This window comes from Anas platyrhynchos, chromosome 4 (genome assembly GCF_047663525.1).
Source record: "Anas platyrhynchos isolate ZD024472 breed Pekin duck chromosome 4, IASCAAS_PekinDuck_T2T, whole genome shotgun sequence".
NCBI lineage: Eukaryota > Metazoa > Chordata > Aves > Anseriformes > Anatidae > Anas > Anas platyrhynchos.
Window position 1 is genome coordinate 73116137 of NC_092590.1, and position 17257 is coordinate 73133393.

Below are 17257 nucleotides of genomic sequence, written 5' to 3' on the forward strand. Positions count from 1 at the left end.
TGACTGTTTTTTGTAATATCAGCTGAAAGAAAAAGAGGCAATGGGCACAAATGGAAATACAGAAAATTCTGTTTATACATATGAAAGAAACCTCTTTTCTTGTGAGAGTGGTTGAACACAGAGAGGCTGCGGAGTCTCAACCTTTGAGAAATTCAAGATCACACTGGGCATGTCCACAAGCAACCTGTTCTAGCTGATGCTGCTTTGAGCAGAAAAGTTGGACTAGATGATCTCCAGAAGCCCCCTCCAGCCTCAGCTATTCTGTGAGCTCTGGCTCTTGAAAGTTAAATTGATGATGGCAGCCAAATAGGATTTTTTCCTTTCCAAATGCTCAAGGCAGGAAAATTTAGTATAGTTCATGGTCATCTAATAGAAGTTCTTCAGGACCTACAGAGAAGAGTTTTCTTGGACATATTCTTCATGTTTTTATTTGGAGAAGGTAATAAAACACTTTCTCAATACATCACCTGGCCATTGTGCTGAAAGAAACCGGTGGGAGAATTGGGTATTGACAGTTGGGAAATGGAGCAAAAAATGCTTCCAAACCTCATAGAGTGGTGGAGAGTAAGGATTCTGCTTTGTTTTTACTGCTTTCTCTAAATCAGAATTTGGGCCAGATTTGTGGGATGCAGACAGGAGTGTAGCTTCAGAAAGCGTAGCTTCAGAATGATCCATGTTACTGTGTCAGTAGCGTGGAGAGGCCCTCAATACAACTGCAAAGTATCTGATTTCTTTCAGTAACTGTGAATTTTGCAGGATTTCAAGAAAACCTTGAAAATCTTCAGTTCAAGTAGGATATTTTTCCAAGAAAACAATTTAAACAGAACAAACTGATTAAAGGAATATTTAATAATTCTGTTTCCCTGTACTAGCTATGTCCCACTAAAAGTTTATTTTAATTTTGTACATAATGGGCTGCAGTTAAGTTCAAAACATTTATATTAGCATTTCTCTTGAATCAGCTGATTCATATGAGCAACAGAGTGACTTTATGAAGCAAACATTTTGTACTGACAAATGTCAACAGATGATATCGCCCCATTTCTTTGCAAGTACTCTATCAAGAAATATGAAATTCTGTTTCCTACTGATGCTGACAAGTGCCATAAGAAAGAATCTGTGGATGGATAAATCATATGGACAAGAGAGTTATAGGTGAAACAAAAAATAATAAAGTGACCATTTTAGGAGTCTATTTTATTTAGTTAATGAGGTAGAGCTGAAAAAAAAAAAAAAGACAAAAAAGCTCTAATTTAGTATCCCTATACCGTATATAAAGCATGTTTCAAAATCTAATACTAGAAACAGACCTATACTTGATGAACTCCAGATGATTCCACTGATGTTAATACAGAGAAAAAAAAAAAACAAAAAACACAAAACAAAACAAAACACAACAGCATCTTCTCTTCCCTTCTCCATTCCCTTTCCCTGCCAGAGGTAATCCAGAGATTCTTGCACTGTTAAAGTCATTATGACATATTTTGGAACAAGCAAAAATGAAAATGATTCATCTCATCTTTCCTATGAAGTTTAAAAATGTATTTTGCAGTAGCTCTAAGTACAAGGTACTTAGAAAACTTTCAGTAATTTATATAAATAAATATTGTAAGAAAAACCTTTGAAGTGGGAGATCATGAGTGAACACATCTGCTTAACAGAACTGAAAACACAAGGGTTTGAGACCTTTCTCTTCAGTTCTACCAAAAAAAAATTAAATAGAAAGACATGCTTTGCTTTAATGTTTTACTCATAAACTTTTTCATTGCTTTGTATTTTTGCACTTACATAGCAAAAGGATTGTGTAGATAAACAAATGTCTCATTTCTCTTAGTAGCAGAAGTATTCTGATTTTTATTTAGCATAAATTTATGATTTTTATGTAGCATAAATGTCATCTTTGATAGTAAGACTTCCTTTTACTTTTGACTTAAAAGAAGCCTGTAGAAGATAATGTTAAATATACCTATCTATCTTTGGTTCTTTGATATCAGTCATGAGAAAAGTTTTTGAAGGTACTACAGTTTAAACAGTTCAATATAATATCCAAGAATTTGATCTTGTTTTACAGAGTTGTCTCTTGATCAAAAGAATGGAGCACATGAATTAAGAAGTCCTTTCCATCCTGAAATACTAGAATTCTGTGATTCGTTCTATTCATAGTATAGCTTGAAACCTTTTTCCATTATTATCCAGTCAGTAATGTTGAATAAACTTCCTTGAGCCTACTGATCTTACTCAAATATTTTTTGAGCAGAGGAAAGGATAGAACAGACATAATCAAAGAAAGCTCAGACCTCGGTAAAGATTTTTCCTGTTGGGGAAATGAGAGAACTATTTTACGATACCTTTCCTCTTTTTCCATATAAATGTGTCTTTTTTTTGGACAATGTATAAATAAGGTCTCCTATGTTACTGCCTGCTAAGGAGCCTGTGACTAATGTTACTAGTAACATTACTGGAAATGTTCCCAAGTGGAAATGACCATCACCAAACCTAGAAGTTTTTGTACAAAGAAATGGGTCAACTTTCCTTTTAGTATTGAACATTGTATTGAATACAGAACAGTACACGAGTGGAGTACTAACTTGTCCCTAAAAAGTGCCTTGCTTAAAAAAAAAAAGAAAAGCCTAATACATACAAGATCAGAAAGAGCCAGCTTTACTGATATATAAAATTTTTAATCATTAAAAAAGTTTATGATAAAAAAAGAAACAGAGTTAAAAATGAAACTTCAAACATATTTTAGTAATCTTAATGCACTAAAGATAATGGCATGATTTAGATATTTCAGTATCTCAGCTAGTTGTGAAATTGGCTGCCTTCTGCTATTTATGTTGTATTTCACATGTGTTGGAGACTTCTAGTGCTAATTTTCCTTACCAGAATCACTGCTGGTGACAGATCTAGACACTTCTGTGTTCCAAAATGGAATGATAGCAAAATGGAACAATTCAGGCAATTGTTTTTTTATTATTATTATTATTATTTTTCTTTTATTTTTTTTTTCTTCTTAAATTCTTGTGCTATATCACATGCTGGCTTTTGGTTCAAGCCCCCAGCTGGAATCATGTAAGCTTGGACTGAATGTCTCACAGGGGAAATAACTCCTCTGACAACACTTCTGCCTACTACAAATTTCATTCTGGACACCAAAAACTGCTTTTAAAAGAAGTTCATTCATTAAAATTTTACATTGCCAACAAAACTCCATTTTCAACAAATCTACGCTTTCTTGCAAAAAAAATCCAAAAGAATGATAAAAGTGTTACTGACCAATGGTTTATATTGAAAGGAGGTGTAAAAGGGAATGGTAAGCATTCAGAGGATCAGACTAGTTGTTACTAGTCTGAAAGAACGGAAAGAAGAAAGCTCTGATATTGAAGGCCATGGTAAATAGGGATTTTACAGGATTTCAGTCCTTAATTATGTTCAGTTCTGGGGTCTCCAATGTAAGAAGGACACAGACCTATTGGGGCAAGTCCAGAGGAGGGCCATGAGGGTAATGAGAGGGCTGGAGCACCTCTTCTGTGAAGATGCACTGAGAAAATTGAAGTTGTTAGCCTGGAGAAGAGAAAGCTTATTTTTAGTTATACAAGGATATATTTTTATGTCATTAGCTTGCAAGCAGTAAATGAAGCACTGTGAATGTGCTCAGTCTAGCAAAGGCATCATCAAGTACAAAAATGTGGTAAACAAACAAACAAAAAATTGGCACTGCAAACAAAGCTACGAGGTATCATAGAAAGTCTCAGATCACAGGAAATGATGGAGTTCCAGATAAAATCTTACTTCCAAAAGCATGAAAGCAATGGGGAAGCAGGTCTGGTGCCTGTACAAACAAAATGAGGGATAAAAGCAAGAAAATGAAGAAAAATATGAAAAAGCTAAGTCAGGCATATCTAGAACAATATATAAAGTGCTAGGAAAGATATTTAAATGGATCTTCAATTTCAGACAGGATAGATAAATCTGTATTGTATTCTAAGGAATTCTCCATACCTACTCCACGTCCGAATCACAGTGAACTTCCAAGTGTGATGCCAGGTGTGGATGGAAGCTGCCTCTGCAGCATAGGGGAACCTATGTTCCCAGTGGTCTAATGACCTGTTGGTACAGCATTATGCAACTACTATTGTGGCAAGTAAAGTTCCCAAGTGCCAGTAAGGTCCTTTATCCTTATTGGAGCTGGATCTGCAGTCATACATATTTAAAGGGCATAACCAAGAAGCTAAAAAAGGATTTGTAATTGCTGAGAAATCCAATATCCACCTGTAACTTTTAAAATATTAAGCATACTTCACCAGAGATAGGATTGTACATAAAATATGTCATTCCAGATTACACAATAGCCAATACCAAAGGACCAGTAAAGGGTCAAGCTAATGAATTAATACAAAATTCGTGATTAATACCTGCACGATTACATGGTTAATAAATTCAGGATACAAGGGTTGAAACCAAGAGAATCAAGAAGGGAAACAAAAGACCTGAAATACAGAGATATTTTACATAGCGCATATTATATGTAAAACAATGTGGAGAAAGGAAAAGAGAAAAATGTTCAATTTTTAGGCAGTAAAGAACAATGTGTGGGAAAAATAATCACTTTATCCTTTAAAGTCATGTTATCTCAAGAAGAAAAAAAAAAGTAATAATCACCAAGGCCATAAAAATTTCTAGTAAAAAGAAGGATAACTGCAACGTAACTTTAGAACACTGAGAGACACTGTGGATGAAGTTTTCCAGAAGAATGCCAATGATTCCATTTCTGTGTTTGCAACTATGCTGTTAGACCAATGTCTAAATTCAATTGCCACTGGTTTATGGAGCCAGGTGCAATCTAATGCCAAGAACACCAGTAAACAGCACCATTAGACTGGAGAAGTGAGGCCAAGTGTAGTTCATCTACAATAAACTCATTCAGGAGCCAGTGGACAAATAGAAACTCTTGGTAAAAAGCCCATGAACCAACAGAGAAGGAAACCAAGGAAATGGTACAGCTAGAAGTAAGATGAAGCTAGAAATAGATTCTCACACAGTCTGTAAAACTACAAGAACACAGAATGTCTTTAATGTTTCTGTAGCAAATAAAGATGGACTTAGATGGCTGCAAAAAAAAGGCATAATTTCAACCCTGGAAATTTTCAATGCAGCTGTCTAGAACTCATGAGAAAACTTTCAAGCAATTTGAGAGTTTGTGATGCCAAAAGATCACTTAATGGAGAATTACTAGTCTCTTCCAGTGACTAAAGACATATTCTTCAATGTACCTAGGATGAAAATATTCACTTTTCAATGTTATGTCTTATGGCAGAATGCTGAAATGTGCAGCTGCAGCTGAGAAGTAATGTAGACTGTAGCACAATGCCACACCACACTAAGTCATCAACATTTAAGTCAGCAAAAGCATAACATTTGAAAGCTTACAAAGAGGTGGCTGAAATCCCTTACAGCTAACATACATTGAATTCTAAGGGAACCAACCTATAAGCTACTAAGAAAATCAGTGGACAAATAAATACAAATAGAATCTGGTGGTTTATAGGGATGACCAATAATTTCCTGGATTTAGCTCAGACCTGTGAGTGAAGAAGATGATGCTCTCTCTCAAAGGCTCAAACCCCAGATAATATAAAGAAAAAAAGAAATCATTACTATGATATAATCCTATAAAACTACTATCCTGTAGAATGTTTAGAGTGAAAGTATAATTTTCAAAGGTAAATTAGGAAAAATTCTCATCTAAAACTAGCAGGCCAGAGCTGTTGCTAGTAGATAACTAATATGTTCAGAAAATTTATCTGGAATAATTGTATAATTTGAGTATTATATCATTAGAAAAAAAGACTTTAAAAAAGCACCAATGATTATATCTGAGCAGTTGTCATACATGCTGTGAAAACTTCTGTGCAATGAGTTTAGAAAAGAAGTTACTCAAAAAAAGCCACTAAAGAAACCTGCCTGGGCATGGAGAATGTAATGCATCATGAGATAATGTCATCAGTACTTGATAAGGTCTCTAAAAGACTGAAATCCACAGCAGAACAGGGGCAGTCAGCCAGAGGGCTTGAGAAATTACCAGAAGGAGTCTTGGGCATCACTTGGCTTCATGCAGGAGAAATATAGCAGGTATATATGTATGAGTTACTTGGTCAACACCATTTTGAAGACATAAACTGTAACATGAAACCTTTTAAAGACGTCAGGTTGGGAGAATTGAGATGTTTAATTATACGTGGTGTCAATATGCTTTGCTTCTTCTACATTCCTGTAAGCTCTAGTCCCAGCAATTTATCAAACATTTGCAAAAAAATCACAAAGAAAGCAGTATTTAAAAGGAAATTAAAGAAGCCTGGATATACTTGAAGAAGTCTTAGTCTGCAGGAGGCAGTTGGAAGTCAATGTTTATGTGACTGGATTAATATGGATTAATAGCTAAAGATCTAACCCTATTGACCCTATTGTAAATAAAACATTTATTTACCTAGGTTTTCAATCATTAGTCTTTTTATTATTATTATTATCATTTATTTTTGGGTATTCATCAGACTGTAGTACATAAGTTTAATTTTGTATTGTATTTTATTTTTTTTTATTTCCCTTTGCAGAAGTAAATATCGTTATTATGTCAGGAAGAACTGCTGATGGGGTGGGGGAAGTTTTTTTATTTTTATTTTTTATTTTTTTTGTGAGCCATATTTTCAGGGACTTGAGAAATTTTCCAGAACCTGCTCCAGGCTATTCTATTGATACTTCCAATTCCTCAGAGGCTGTAAGAAGGGATTAACTGTTGGATGATATCCACATGAGAGACCATGAACACTAGAAGTTGAAGGCTTTGCAGCATAATAATCTGTGGAAATGTCATCTGAAAAGCTGAGATAATGTCTGAAATTTGCCAATGGGCAAGAATACTGTATCTGGGGATGTAAAAAAGATAGGCTTGAGCTTGATTATAAGAATCCAAGAAAGAAGGAATTGAATCTGAATAGAGAGACTTGTGGCTCTTTGGCTTATGCCTCACAAGAGATAAGCACTCGCTGACCTTCAGTCCCTCAGTGCTCTTCTGCCCAGACTTTTTGTGAACTTGAATGTTTGTTTCTTGACCTTGAGACCTAGCTAAGCAAGAGGTTTAGAAATACTTGAATTGGATATGTTGTTATGATGATCTTTTCATGAATAATTTTTTGGCAAGCTTAGTGTAGCTCTGGATGCTGTTCATGAACTGTTAGTATTGCAAGGTACAGAGGAAAAATCACCAATTCTATGAGAAGAGCAAATGGCAATGTGCTGTCAAGGGTATGTTCGTATCTGCAGGACAAATATTTTGATGAGCTGTGCGGACAGATAACTTGCAACTCAAGAACTGCTGAAAGCTATTAAGGAAAATATTATGTTGAGTTTCTGTTCCCTTAAGTCCATTATAGATAACTGTGGTGAGAAGACAATTAGAACATGTAATATATTAAATATGTCTTCTTTACTTCAGGGCATTAAATCCCTAGGAACTTATCTGTGTAGCTCTGTACAGTCAAACAAAGGCCAAAGAGCTATTTCAGGAATTAGAAGTAGTGGGACATCAGCATGCACCTAACCATGCAGTCTTGCCAATCTATGTCTTTTGTGAGCTAATGTGTCTAAAATGGGACATAGTATACCAGCTGATTCCTTTTCACAGTGTGGTAGGGCATAAGTTAAATATATAATTATGTCTCTTTATGTGTTCTAACATGATTTTTAGTTTATTTTTGCAATTGCATGTTATTGGCTCCAGTATGATTTGTAGTCTGTAATAACTCCTAAACTTTATTTCTGAAGAACTACTCTTCTACCAGCTCTTCATCTTCTTCTTCTACCAACTCAAGAACTGCTCTTCAGCCAACTCTTACATTTGCACAGATGACTTTTTTTTTTTAAGAGTACTTTGCTCATACAACTACTTTTTGCAAGCAAAGATTTCATTAATCCCAGTGCTGAAGTTTGTCTCTTGCAAGTTTATGTATTAAGAAAGTTTTGTTTTTTTTTTTTTTTTTAAACTTGGGGAGTATTGGGCACTCTGTCACTTTAACTATGACAGGTGCAGAATAACCTACCTTGCAGCTGAAGATATTTAGAGTTTTTGGATCCCTTTTCTTCTGATGTAAATTTAAGGAGACTGTACAGCTTCTGTCTTTTTAATATTAATATTTCTTAAAAATAACCTGAAGCAGAATAAGACCTGGAATGTTTCCACTCTTTTTGCTATGGTAAGGATTCATTCAGTTATGTACCAGATGATTCTTGGGGTTTCTAGTCATGGGCATTACTTACCCTCCCACTCTGTTTAGAGGACTTGATGGATACTCTGGGAGAATACATGGTATCCAAAAGTTAGATAAATATGAGGTGAATACTATATATTCCAAACTATTTTGTGTTTCTTGGAAAATCTTTCCATCACCTTTGAGCAGTGTGGGTCTGCTTGCAGTTGTGTGAAGATGCTCCTCCTCCCCACAGCCTTCTAAGCTATAATCTGACTTTCCTGCATCTTACCTTCACTTAAAAATACGCTCCAGCGTCCATATGTTCATTTGTCTTCAGGGAATCAGGAATCTGCTTCTTCTTCCTGGGAGCTCTTTAATGTCCTTAAGATGATATTGTAGTTACTCAGGAGTTGTTTCTCACCTGATAAATAAATAATTAAGCATCATGTTAGTCTTTGACTTAGCACTAGTAGCAGAGCAGTTGATGCTCTGTTTGATCTGATACTTTTTAAGCACATCTCAAAGAAATACTTTACCCTCCAGAGGCTTGCCATCCTTTGTCCATGTTACATATGTTGTCAGGGTTACCTGATGAATCAGAACATGTTTAGGCCATCAGTCTCACCACACTAGAGATGACAGGCAGGTGCAGAGACATTTCAGCTCGCTCAGATTTTGAGCACTTCAGCAGAAGGTAGCTGGAATTCTACTAAATTCTACTAGACACGGAAATGTCTAGAAGATGTCACTGGTCCTTGGGGGTGGGTGGGAGGGGTGGGTGGAGTGGGGTGGGGAAAGAAAACAAAAAAAGCTTGAAAATAAAAAAGAAACTGCTAGGTGTCCTCATTGACCTTGTGTAAATACTGCTGTCGCTTCACAAAGGTACGTGAGTCAGACCATGTATCTTACACTGATGGGATGTGCAAGTTTCTTAACCAAAATAATCCCCTTTACCAGGTTCTTCCTTCCAGTTATGACTCGGCCAGCTAGCATTGTTATGAAAGTACTAAACTATGTGCAGAAGAGATGCTAAGAAATGTTTCAATTCATTTTCTGACACTTGACCTGCACAGGAGAGGAAAATTCATTGTAATTTCTTTTTCATTTTATTTATTTATTTATTTATTTATTTATTTATTTATTTATTTATTTATTTATTTTTCTCTAGAAGCTTTTAAGAGTTAATTACCTATGCATGACTGTGCATGACATACTTCATTCATTTGAATGAAGCATGACTGCAGCTTTTCTTCTTCAGGGGAATGAGTAAGACTTTAAAATAAGGTCTTCACTCAAATGAATTTCCTCAAAACAAGCAAAAATCTTGATCTTCGGAAATTATTTGCCTGGTATGAGTATATAAATCAAAATAGTTTGATTTGATATTGCATATCATCCTTGACAGTAATTTGTATGGTTGGTGTACTGGGCACAGTCATTGAAGATGTTATGTAGTTTGAGAATTTGTATACTTTTGTATTGGTTTTCTATACTATCCTCATTCTTCAGGGATGATATAGGGCATTATAAAGTGTTTTAGAGTGATGGATGTTACAGAGAAACATCATTTGTCATAAGAAGTGTAGTGTTGATGCCTGAAGACTTTATCAAGAGCTGTGGGGAAAATATATTTTCAGGTCACTGGACATAGTTAATGGGTGCTGAGTCTCATTTCAAATGACTGATATATTACTTACAAATCCTGGAGCAGAAGCAATTAATCTCTTCAATGTAAATAAGTTCATTAATAAACTATACAAATTTTTGAGCACACAGAGGATAGAAAGCTTTATTTGAAGAGATTTGTGCAAGTAATGATACTGGTGCTCAGCTCAAAGTTTTGTCTCACAGTCTTGTGCTTAGAACTTCAAATTATACCTCTGGCTTGGAAAAAAGAATACAAAGGATCTTAAGAAAAAAGAAAACTTTCTTCCAGTACTTGGAGCCTTTCTCTTGCTAGCAGCATTATGCTTTTTTCATTCTTCTACTGCATTACTCTCCCTCTTTCTCTTTCTTTCTTTCTTTCTTTCTTTCTTTCTTTCTTTCTTTCTTTCTTTCTTTCTTTCTTTCTTTCTTTCTTTCTTTCTTTCTTTCTTTCTTTCTTTCTTTCTTTCTTTCTTTCTTTCTTTCTTTCTTTCTTTCTTCCTTTCTTCCTTTCTTCCTTTCTTCCTTTCTTCCTTTCTTCCTTTCTTCCTTTCTTCCTTTCTTCCTTTCTTCCTTTCTTCCTTTCTTCCTTTCTTCCTTTCTTCCTTTCTTCCTTTCTTCCTTTCTTCCTTTCTTCCTTTCTTCCTTTCTTCCTTTCTTCCTTTCTTCCTTTCTCTCTCTCTTTCTTTCTTGCTCTCTCACTCTCTCGCTTTCTTTCTCGCTCTCTCGCTCTTTCTCTCTATTGATCTACATTGTCAGTGCCCTGTGGGCACTGGTAGGTGTTAATGGCTCTGAGTAACCTCACCTAGGATTCCCTCCCATGTCCTGTCCACGGGCCCAGAACCCCATTTCAGCTCAACCAAGGGCCATCAGTCCCTGCCCCAGTGATGTTGTATGATGCTGGGCTGCGAAAGCCCTTGACCTCCCCACTATGGATACCACTGAGCTGGGAAGGACCTGATGTTTTGCCTGGCCTGGCTTTATCTCTGTCCCAGTGCGGTGGGCTAGGAGATGCTCCAGCTGTCACCCCAAGTCTTCCCTGCTCTCTGTCAATGACATGTGTTGTGTACTGGGGTCCCCCACGAAGAGCCCCCATTTCTCTCGACATCCAGCCTGTAGAGACTTCTAGCCCCTGCTGCACCCTGACAGCCATTATATCATAACTAAAATCTGAGGTGGAGTTGTTAATTTAAGCTGTAGACCAAACAAACATTCACCTTTGCATTACACAATTATATGCTGCTATGAATCTTGATGTCTGTCTCTGTAAAGGAAAGCTTTAGTAAGCTGAATGTTTTAAGATATGAACTGTAGAGCAGATTGATAAGAAAAATGTAACTTTGGAATTGCTTAGCACTGGGAAAGTAATACTTGAATAACTAAGTGCTTTTTTGGTCATACATTCAAATGATTACTATGAGATGTTAGCCTGACCATTTTCAAAGAGATTTTGAAAGTAGATCATATTGTATATTCATTATTCAAATAATAATATAAAAAAATCTCTGCTTTGGCTAAGTGAAAAGTTTCCTGTTTATAAAACTTTTCTGAATATTTACACACAACGTTTCATTAAATCCTCCAGAGCCACCATTTTAACCAGTAAGATCCAGAAAAGTGAACTTCCATTAACTTATAAAAATCTATTATTGCTTACAGAAAACATACTGTTCTGTATTATTGTTACTCTGTATACTCTTTAGAAGAAAGAACAGAGCACTTCGTTTACATTTACTTGTAAACCTGGAACTAAACGAAGCCCTGCCTTTCCAATATCCATTGGAAAGGTGCTGAGCACTCCATAATTAATAACCCTGACACACTGAATCTTCCAGGGAAGCCAAACAAGAAGAATTTCCATTTCCATCCTTCAGAATCTGTCTGTATTTGGATTTATTTCTAGATACCTTTGGAAAACAGGAATACATAAGATGCTATGTTTTTAGGGGAGGAATATTTAATGGGTAAACAAATAGCTTTGGTTTTATGTGCATTCATAGCATTACTTTTTTTAGCATTAATGACTGGTACTAATCCTTTCATTGTTCATCCTGAAGTTATTTTTTGATTCTAAGTCCACCTTGTCCAGGGGGTTACCCTTGCAGAGTGTGGATCCTGGCATTCAGCATGAATATGCGTAGCCCTGTAGACTTCCAGTGGTTGGGTTCAGCATCAGGGCAAATGAAGGCCATTCTTGAACCCCTCCCTAAAGCCACACTGCCAAGACTTTCATTGCAGACAGTGTAATAAATCCAACAACATATTTTTGGCTGCCAGAGAATTATAGTTTTCTTTTGGGAATTCTGCAAATTCTGATATAGTGTCAAAGTATTTTTGTGCTTATGAAATAATCTTTCTCATCTGAGGATCTCAGTGTGCCTCGAAGACACTAATTGAAGACAGGTGTATATCTGAAATAAGTCTAAATGCATTCAAAATTAACACAGTTTAATTTTTGACGAGATATTTTTGACAATTTAATTTTTGACCAGATTTAGAATGATATTGGGTTTGTTTCACAGAATATATTTTTCATGAAACCTATTGAATGTTATCGATAATAGTTTTATTTTTTCTGGAAGTAGTCTAATAACCTTTATGCCGATTGTTTCTCCTTAAATAGAGAACCTTCTTCTAGAAAGTGAACTCTGATGTGGTAAAACACAGGAACTAAATAGATCATTGAAAGTACTCAATTGAAATGTAGAAAATTCATCCAAATGATCTTTGACGTAGAAGAATTTTCTCAAGAAAGAAGATGCATTAATTACCACAATGCAATGATACCTGGTGAGACTATTAGACAAAATCTGTGTCCCACCTTGATATTGATAGCATAAAAAGGATTTTTATAGGTGAAATCTTGGAGAATATAAGGATTGCTACAGCTAGGGCTTATTGTCTGCTATGCAAATTGAACACTTCAGCTTATTGCAAGATTACTTGTTACTTGAATTTAGCCCTTGAGTATCTGTAGAAGCATATGTGATACCAGAATATATATATTTAAACATATACACACACACACACATATATATGCATGGAACACATACAGGCATCACCATGCAGGAAGTCAGAGTCCTGTGTGCAAGTGACAGAACTAGCATGACAATTCCTGGTAGAGGGAATTAGCTTACATCAGACTTAATGCCACAACAAAATGGGTCATTTAAAGATAGCATGTAGACATACTGCAAGGAAGACATAACATAATCAAATTAAAAAAAAAAAAAAGTCTTGGATGGAATTACTTTCACAGAAATGTAGAAGCTCAGAAGTTAGATAGTAAAGCTTTAGCTACTCACTCTAAACTCCCTTTGTAATCAACAGGGAGAAATATAATTTCATTGTGAGGGATATTTGCTTTTATATGTCCAACAGAAAAATAGGAAACAACTGCTGCATCTCTCAAAAGTCAGAGTGCTTTGGTGAGCAGCTAGGAGTTAACTCCAAAATGGGATATATGAGTAGATTTCTGACTCTTAATTTTCATACGTTTTCAAAAGTTAGGTCTTATCTTAAAACAGTTTGCACATATCAAGGAATGACTTGAAATTTTATTCCTAACAGTCAGAAATTGACTATTTTTCATAGTTAATCAAGTTCTAGTGTCTGGGGTTTGCATGTTTTTATTTGCTCATTTCTGCTTAGAAATTAAGAGTCAATACTACATACAAAATTTGCAAATGATTTCTCTTATTGTAGTACCAAATGTCATCACTTATGTCTTACACTTTGGTAATTGGTTGGATATTTGTCAAAAGATAAAACATATCTACTAATATTTATAAAATATGGTTTGTAAATGAGATGTAAGCCATGAGGAACATTAGACACTTATTCAGGTTTTGGCACAGGCTTGGGAAGATGCATATTTGGCAAGCTTCAGAGCAATCTGAGAAGGCGAAATCATAGAATGTTATCTTGTTCATTCCATTCTCTAATGCTTTGTCTGGTTTTATACAATCCAGAAGATGAGGCTCTTGTTATCAGCTGAAACTAGTATTATGTAAAGTTTAGTTAGTGTCTTGTTTTAAAACAAACCTAGCCTTGTAGGATGGATTTTTATTTCTTTTCTTCTTCTTCTCTCTCTCTCTCTCTCTCTCTTTTTTTTTTTTTTTCCTCCCATATTGCCAGTCATATTTGCATGTGTTCTAAACAGAGCAAAGCTTTAATTTATGCAGTCATTTTGGAAAGCAGAATATCTTGTTTACATCAAATAAAACACATTCATATAAGAGTAGAAAATTAGACCTCTCACAGCAGGTCTTCATCAGTAGCGTAGTTCTAAAATATCTCAATCAGAAATTGCCTTTGGAGATGTGAATGTTTCTAAGGCATTATACAGCTGTGGAAAAAATGCTTAAGTGATGTTGGGAGCAGACCAGAGTTCAGGACTCTTCTGTCCCAAGTTTCTGTTTCCTCCTTGCTCCAGGCACGTATGAAGGAGAAGATGGCTAATACTTGATACATTAAATTTGCAGATATTATGGTGCATCAGTATTATTCACTAACCAGTATATATATAACCATACTTGTTTTAGTCCCATTGACTCTTGCGTTGTTTCATGGAGTAGCATGTATTAACAAGACAGATGGAGAATACCAAACTAGCCAGGAACGTAGGATTATGGTCTTCATTCAGAATTGAGAGTTATGGTTTTGCATCTCCTCAGACTTGTGGGTGGGCTGTGAACTTGTCTTGTGGCCCTAGCACCATTCCACATCAGTTATTCTAATGTTTCATCACAATTAAATATTTACAAGATTTTCATAATAGTGCAGTTTTTTAATATTTTGCCAGTGTTCTCTTATTGCTGCTAGTCCACAACCAACATGAACACTGCATTTCCAAAAAAGGAGTTATACAGATGCATACATATATACATACATATATTTATATGAATATGTATAAAGTTAGGTAATGCATGTTTCATAATTGCTTTAGTATTATTATTCATCATTTTGTTCGTAACTGTTTACTGACAATTTTTTGAATAACTGCTATATATTAAAGAAAAATTTTCAGTATTCTCATCACAATTACACAAGAATCTTCTTTCTGGAATAAAAAAAAATAATTTAGACATGTGGAAGGTATATGAAAACACAAAACATTTATTTCACTTGATGTTAGTTTGACTATATCAGCACTTCTCTAAAAGAAACATATGCTTTCTATATTCTATGTCCCTTAAAAGTCCCTTATATAATCTTTAGCTTGGATTAGCCTAAATTATTATATCCCATGTGTTCTTTGTTGCTCATTCCTTTCCCCTGAAGATAGATAATTAACATAAAATTGATGCAAGCATAGACTGAAAACATTCAAAGTGTTATTGAGATTTTGCATTAAAAACAACAACAACAACAACAAAACACAACACAACAACTTTAAAATAAACTTCTAACACAGAGAACAATACATCAATGAATTCCAATATGTATCATCTTCTTATTCAAAATACTTCTAAGTAATTACTTATACAAATGTATTTGTTGCTGTAATGAGAAAGAGTAATTTTGTACATGACAAATAGCTAAAGTCAGTGTAAACTAAGAGATTCATTGATAAAACTATATAAAGAAAGTTTTGTTGTTGTTTTTTATGTGAATATTTTTTTTGTCTAGGAATGATGGGAAGTCTGAAAGGACCTTAGCTCAAGAATCTTATCTAGAATCTTAGCTCAAATCCTTCTTTCTTTCTTTCTTTCTTTCTTTCTTTCTTTCTTTCTTTCTTTCTTTCTTTCTTTCTTTCTTTCTTTCTTTCTTTCTTTCTTTCTTTCTTTCTTTCTTTCTTTCTTTCTTTCTTTCTTTCTTTCTTTCTTTCTTTCTTTCTTTCTTTCTTTCTTTCTTTCTTTCTTTCTTTCTTTCTTTCTTTCTTTCTTTCTTTCTTTCTTTTTCTTTCTTTCTTTCTTTCTTTCTTTCTTTCTTTCTTTCTCTCTCTCTCTCTCTCTCTCTCTCTCTCTCTCTTTCTCTCTCTCTTTTTCTTCCTTCCTTCCTTCCTTCCTTCCTTCCTTCCTTCCTTCCTTCCTTTCCTTCCTTCCTTCCTTCCTTCCTTCCTTCCTTCCTTCTTTTTTTTTTTTTTTTCCACTCAAAAATCTTATATTAAAATACTCATCTGCATTCACTTCTCCTAGTGAGTCCTCTAAGATTGTAAACTTTTCCTAAAGGTCCAATACCTTGCAGTCTACCCAATAAATTACAACTCCCTTGTAATGAGTTACTGTTATAATGAAGACTCACTGGCAATGCAGTGTATTTTAATAGACAAATTACTCTAAATTAAGTTCTAACCATCTGTTCCATTCTCATTTATGACTCTAAAAAGAACATATTTTAAAATTATATCATTTAAAAATAATGTAAATGATTGAAGCATGCAGTAAGGCTTCTACATATTTGTTCATTCAGTGTTGCATACTTATGGTAATAGTGATGTTGCCTCCTTGCTCCAGGCATGTATGAAGGAGAAAATGGTTAATGCCTGATACAATAAATTTGCAGTTATTATGACGCATTAAGTATGTCAAAAAAGATATTTTACTCCTAGAGAGTTACACTGAATGTAAATCTCTGTATTGGAGCATCCTGATGGGATACCTGGAGGCAAAGCTTTAGCTAATTCTACAACTTGTAGGGGGTTAAGGATATCAGAGACATTAAATGCTGACAACTGTAGTTTTAATATGCTGGGGAAATGGAGCTATTCCATATCACTTTCTGTATTTGTTAACAGTTATGCCACCACCAGGGATCTCACTAGGATTTATAGAGAAAGGACATGCTGATAGCTATTTAGAGGGAAAACAGTAATTTTTTTTTTCTCCTGCAGATTCATTCCATAGTAAATTGTGGTACAGATTGATAGAGCAGCAAGGAAGTAAATAGAAAAAGAAACACGATATACTTAAAGATGCAACTGAAAGGCCAGCAAAATCCGTTTTCTTTCTATTGCCTTTCTGGTCTATCTGTGCCCCCCATGATTTAAATGTATTGCATTAAATATTCATATTGATCTCATAAGCAAGATTACTTTATTGTGGTTGATTTTGACTTTAAAATAATTGTCATCAGCCAGAGAATATTTCTCCCTGACTTCATGTGACTGTGGTACTTGACTGGGAGGCCATTCTGTGGAAGTAGATGACAGCAACATTCTTTTCATATCCTTTTTCTCCTGACAACAGTGGACAAGTTTCTGATCTCAATGAAACATAACACAAGACCAGCAGAAGCTAAGATCTGAATCTTGCAGCTTGCTACCATATTTAAGTAAAGGACAACATCAATCTCATCTGTTTGCTGTTTCAAATGTAGCAGCTTAGCCTAGACTCAACAATCAGGCTGCCTCTGTAGGCAGCTTA

The 17257-nt window shown here is 35.0% G+C and overlaps 1 long non-coding RNA gene across 2 annotated transcripts in view; it reads right to left on the bottom strand.

The window, feature by feature from the left end:
* Positions 1-17257, bottom strand: part of LOC119716781 (uncharacterized) — a 65369-nt gene that overhangs the window by 24466 nt on the left and 23646 nt on the right. For both annotated transcript variants that reach the window (XR_005265411.2, XR_011809279.1), the window contains exon 2: positions 8536-8667. This is a non-coding gene — a long non-coding RNA (uncharacterized lncRNA). The remainder of the gene's footprint in view (positions 1-8535; positions 8668-17257) is intronic.